The sequence below is a fragment of a genome, unplaced genomic scaffold, assembly GCF_019419815.1.
Source record: "Pyrus x bretschneideri cultivar Hongxiangsu unplaced genomic scaffold, Pyrus_bretschneideri_v1 Contig10, whole genome shotgun sequence".
Taxonomy (NCBI): Eukaryota; Viridiplantae; Streptophyta; class Magnoliopsida; order Rosales; family Rosaceae; genus Pyrus; species Pyrus x bretschneideri.
Genome location: NW_025999391.1, coordinates 1,842,824 through 1,848,671, shown reverse-complemented (window position 1 = coordinate 1,848,671; position 5,848 = coordinate 1,842,824). Strand labels below are relative to the sequence as shown.

General features: G+C 35.4%; 1 long non-coding RNA gene across 2 annotated transcripts; it reads left to right on the top strand.

Moving 5' to 3' along the window:
- The first annotated feature begins 1,412 nt into the window (after positions 1-1,412).
- On the top strand, positions 1,413-5,620 carry LOC125468753. 2 transcript variants are annotated; one of them, XR_007251169.1, is made up of 5 exons: positions 1,413-1,527; positions 1,608-1,774; positions 2,468-2,531; positions 2,719-2,790; positions 3,392-3,406. It is a non-coding gene; the product is annotated as an uncharacterized LOC125468753 (long non-coding RNA). The 2 variants fall into 2 exon arrangements; XR_007251171.1 differs by lacking the exon at positions 1,413-1,527 and adding an exon at positions 5,299-5,620 and having other exon boundaries at positions 1,556-1,774; positions 3,392-3,839.
- The last annotated feature ends 228 nt before the right edge of the window (positions 5,621-5,848 follow it).

Genomic DNA, 5,848 nt, shown 5'->3' with positions numbered 1-5,848 from the left:
GACACGTGGCGTGACGAGATTGGTTAAAAATCCTATCCGAAATTAAAACTATTTTTTTTATTATTTTATAAAAAAATTATTTAATATTTTAAATGGACTGGGTGCCAGCGTATTTTGTAGGGGTAGAGATCGTTTGTGCCAGCGCATTTTTAGACTAGGTGCCAGCACATTTTTTTTTGGGGTGGAGATGCTTTGGCCTATTACTGTTCATTAAGTCTGTTACTGTTCAATTAAGTGGATAAATGGGCTAGGTGCTGGCGCAAAGTGGATAGGGGTGGAGTTGCTCTAATCCATGCTGAAAAGGTGATTTTGATTAAAATGAATCAATATTATCATGACACTAATCATGTCAATAGTTGTATCACTCTCTGGTCATGCTCGCACCAATCTACTAGTATGGCTAGAGTAATTCTTAAGAAGTGTGACAAGTTATTTGTACAAACATCAAGATTTAAGAGCATTTCCAATGGAATCCCTACCACTCTCTACTACTGTATGTACTTAAATTTGAGGACTTTGTGTCTTCTAATGGGGCGGAGCTCCAGTTCCTATAGGAGAAGGACTAAATAGAATCTTTAAAGGCATGTTTGGTACTCTACTTGAATCCAACTTTTTAAACTCAAAAACAATTTTCAAGTTTTAGACCTTAAAAACTTGTTTGGTAAGACTATTTTCAAAAACTGAATTCAAGACTAACTCAAAAAATATAGTCTATACTCTAAAAATATAAAAAGTAAGTTTTTAAACTTAAACTCACTCTTTTTTTTTTTCTCTCCCTCCTCCTATAATGCCTCGGCCCCGAAATATTTATTTTCGGAAATAATTCCAATGATAGGCCCAATTCAATATTCTTGTTTGATTTATTATCAGTTCACTTTATTCTTTAATTAAAAATTTTCCTAACTACTCACATAAGTATCCACCAAACTTACTTAGCAAATTGTACGTTTATATTTTTACTTTAACACCAATACCTTCATATTACTTTAGTATAAAGTAGGAGGGGAAATTGCACTATTCATATGAACAGTGTTTTGTAAGACATTTCCGTCTATTTACAACACTGCCACTGAATCTCTCGACTCTTGATCCTCGTGTGTGAGCCGTGCTTCAGCCAAAACAGGTGCTCTCTTCAATTTTCATCTCTTCCATACTCAAACCCTAGCCGCTGAACCTCTCTCTCTCATCCCCCTTCGTTAGCTCCACTACAACTAAAAACCTCGACAAAACACAATTCCCCTTCTGCAAAAGCTCGAGAGTTTTCTCTCTCTGAGAATTAAAAAATGTGAGCTCGCTGATCTCTCTGAGAAACCATGGCCTCCATTTTTGTCAAAAACCAAACTCCATGGCCTCCATTTTTGTCAAAAACCAAACTCAGTCCTTGAGTTCGCAAAATTTGGAAAGCTTTCTCTCTCGCTTTGCTCTCTATGTAAGCCCGAGAGAAATTCCATGGAAACATCACGCCTGCAAACGAAGTTGCAGGCCCACACACCAGCAAACTCCATCTGAAAGCCGAAGAATCCAAAGGTAAATCCTTTCGAACTCTTCGATTATGAACATCCATCTTCTTCCACCTCATCTTTTTCTTCTGTTGCTGCTTCGACCAGTAGGGATACTTCAGGCGGTGCTGCTGCTGCTTCCGGCGAAACATCACCACAGAACCACCACCATTCACTCTGTTCTACTCAGGACACACAGTCAGTTCTAAAATGTCCGGTCTTGCTGTGACGGGTTATTGAGTTCTTGCATCGGGTCGTTCAAACGAGGCATTCAGGTATTGTATTTATTTGATTAATTAATTAACTATTTATTGATTATATGTTTTGATTTCTTTTGGGTTTTTTATTTTTGTATATTTCTGTTTTTCTTTAATTATTCTTTGGAATTTGGATTTTTGAGTTTTGCATTCATGCAACCTTAGGCTTCTGGGTTTGTTGTTTTAGAGCTAAAGAAGATAATTTAAATATAATTTGAATCATTGAAGTCATCACTCTCGCCTCTCTGTCTCTCTCTCTAAACAATTTCCAATTGGTTTTTACAGAGAGAAAGTGGCAGCAGCAGCAGTGGGGAAGGAACAAGAACTATTCCTGTTTCTCTGATCCTACCCTTCGAAGCTCTGGAGTTTGGCTTTGGCTCCGTTAGCTGTTGAGGTAATTATTAATCCATGCCAGGAGAGGGTGACAGTGAGAGAAATCGTCGGGATTGCAGTGAGATAAAGAGAGAGGGAGGAGTGGGGGAGGTGAACAGTGGCAAGTTAGGTTCGTGTATGCGGGATATGTGGAATAAGAATACATTTGAGAGTTTTAGGTCTTTTTCAGCGTCCCTATTTAATTTCTGGATTTGTGGTTTTCGATTTGCAGCTGGATTTTGTGTTTGGAATTTTTTTTTATTTGTGATTTTAGGGGTTATGTCTGTGTGCTTCGATCTTGCGTCTGGTTGTCTAATTTGATTCGGTTTTTTCTTTCAGGAAGCGCTGGTCATCAAATTTTGCAGCTGTTGTGTGCAGCGTTGGTAGCCCTTTTGTGCTGAGGGTATACAATTTTTGTTTTTCCTTTGGAGTCTTTTGTTAAGAATTTTTATTTTTTATTTTTTGGTGGCCTTTGGTCTGCAGATACAACTTTTGTTTAAATTTTTGTTTTTTTTCAAATTTTGGCTATTTGGTTTATGTGTTTAGATGCTCAGTGTGGGTTTATGGTATAATTTTCCTTTTATTTTCAGGAAACGGTGCTTTTTGTTTTCTGAAACCGCTTGCAGAGCGCACACTTGAGGATCTCAGACCGAAGGTAAAAGGTAAAAGGTAAAAATCTCTGGCTTCCTTTAGTGGTGTAAGCTTGCACGAAAGAGAGAAACAATAACCAAATTTTTATCTGAAGAGAACCTAGAATTTTGAAGCCAATTACATTGGCTTAAGAATTTCTTAGGATACAACTTGCACTCGACCGACAGTTTTATTTATTTGCCTCTGTTTTCTTGCTCGGAAAATATTATTTCCAGCCCTCAAAGCTAACCAATTGAAATTTCTGTTCGGGCAACAACCAACACATAATTCTAATAAAAAAGAAGTAGTGAGAAGAAGAATGTAACACAGGGACACATGCATGTGGAACTTCATTGCTAGATTTTATTATTTATCATAACTTAGTAAAGAAAAATTACAGACGCTGCCTTCATAGGTTTAGGGTTTTATTTTAGATAAATTGCAGTGCACTGTCTGTGCTAAAAGTTTTTGGATCCAAAGCAGTCAGGATGCTAATTTATAAAGATTTTTTCTTTAAATTTTTGTGTTCTTTTGTGATTTCATTTTATCTGAATTATTCATTTAATGTTTGAGATGCACTACCTTGCATACTATTGTTCTCTTTTGGCTATAACAAGAAATTTGATTGTGCAGATTGTATTTGTTTTGGGATCTATAAAAGGATATTACAGGGAACATATCTTGGCTGTTGATACCATACTTGGATTCTAAACTCTCCAAAGCTGCCTTCATCTGGGTTATTTTCTCAACATTCTCTTTTTCGTTTGCGGTTGGTTTCGTATACCATTGCAAGTGTTAAATTTGTGATTTGTTGTTTATGTGGTGAAAAAATAGGTTGCTAGAACGATTCAGATTATTTATTTGTTACACAAAAAAAAACTTTTAGAACTCCCGGTAGAAAGAGATTTCGCTAACGAAAAAGTCTTTTATTTTTTTGTGAGACTTAAGAGGTTACCTTCTCCAAACGCATAAATGGACTTTTGAATAAGGCTTTTGACCTCTCTATCCTCTACGATGCTGAAGTTGCCCTCATGATCATCTTCTCTCCCTCTGGCATGGCCTGCCAATTTGCAAGCCACGAGTACGTTTAATTAACAAATAATTCAACTAGCTAGCTAGGTTTGATGATCATCTTTTCAATTAATATGGTTTTGCTAACGTGTAATGCAGCATAAACAGGATCATTTCCATGTATAGAGGTAAAGTAGCGTTGCCTGAAATCAAACAACTTAATTTTGTGTTCCAATATCACAAAGAATGGGGCAGGAATTTTCATATTTGGGTAGATTTTTATGAATTGTTCTTGAGCTAAAGGTTGAAATGATCTTATTCACTTTGATCTTTTCTAGAAGCTATTTGTTAATGGTTGTTAACTTGGCTAAATGAGTTTTTCATGCTACCATTTTGTTTAAATGTAGAAACAAAAACTAATATCCATGAAAAGAAAGATGAGTTACAAGGAAAGATAGGATATCCGTTTAAGCTTGACTGAAAGTTAGAGTGTAATGCTTGGTGATCGTCTATTGCTACAAGAAGAAATTAAAAAAACTTTGTTATTTGATTCTCCGCATTTTCATTGCTGATTCGTCTATGAACATTTAAATTTTGGTTTGCCTTTATTAATCTTGAGTTCACTCTTTTCTATTTTTATTATATATTGTTTTCAATTATATAATTGCAGCTTTCAAAAGAGGAAGATGCGTATTTTTGTTTGGTGAGAAAGAGGGGGAAGATAGTCAGAGAGGTGAATTATGTTGACAAATGGGATGGTGGATTATAATGTTGTATTAATTAGTATGTTAGGATTTTGTATCATGTTGTGTGAGTTCCTGTTTTCTGTTCTATGTTGTGAATGATTTTGCATTCATTGCTGCCAGGTTTTTGTTCCAGTGTTTATATGTGATCCCAGTCTCTATAGAAGTGGGCTTTCAAACTAAGCAGAGCCTGAAAAAAAGTGTCAATCTTTTGTGTAATGGGGTTGTGCCAATCTTTATAAGTACAATGTTTTGAATAGGCCCAAAAAAATAAGGTCGTGATGTTGGTAGTTAGTATATGTGCTTAATGCTGCCCTCGATGCAACTTACGCTACTGTTCCCTGCACTGCTACAAGTTATGCCCGCTGATTTGTACAGATTTTTATTTATTTTATTTTGTAATATTTAGCAAAATCAAACATTTGATCACCTTCTTTTGATTTTGGGTTTTGGTTTTGGTGGATTTGAAATTGGTGATTGGATAACACGTTGGAATTTGAATTTTCATGTGTTTTGTAATTCTGAGTCTGTATTTGGATGCTTTATGTTAATGTGTTGGATTACCATACATACTAGCCTTATGTGACTGCCTTGATTCATGCATGATGGAACTAAATTACTTTAATAGATCATTTTTCTGGTCTTCTTACTTTTGTTGGAATGTTGTTTATGCATGATGGAACTAAATTACTTTAATAGATCATTTTTTTGGTCTTCTTACTTTTGTTGGAATGTTGTTACTGCAGTCTGTTAATTTTGGATTGTTTTGTGTTATGGGTTCTGTAGAATTAGTCTCCAGTTGTGTCATGGGTTGTGTCATCCCACAAACAATTGTGCCATGAGTGGGATGCTGGATGATTGTTAAAACATGAGACTTATCAAAATGTAAATAGGAAATAACACCTATGTAAGTATACTCTGGTTTTGGCCCTGCATTCTTAGTTGTGTGAGATATACATGGTTGATATCAACTAATTATGCATATTGCAATTATATTCCCTTAATTAATGGGGCTAACCTTTATGAATTGAGTATAGGATTTAGATGTATAGTGTTTCGATGGGAACATGAAGACTGCATTTGGGAGTGTGCATTAAATGTATTTGATGCATCAACACTTCGATATGCTTATTTCTCTTTCTTAGATGAAATTATCCATATGTCAAATAAACCATAGTGGATAATTTCACTTCATTATACATAACACTTCCATGTGCTTATTTTACTTCATTATTTTTTGCATTCCAGTTGGTCTTTGTTTCGTTCTCAGATAGTTATCAGCATAGATAAAGTAAAATTCCGTTCTTGGCTCTCTTTTTCTTTACTGTAGCATCTG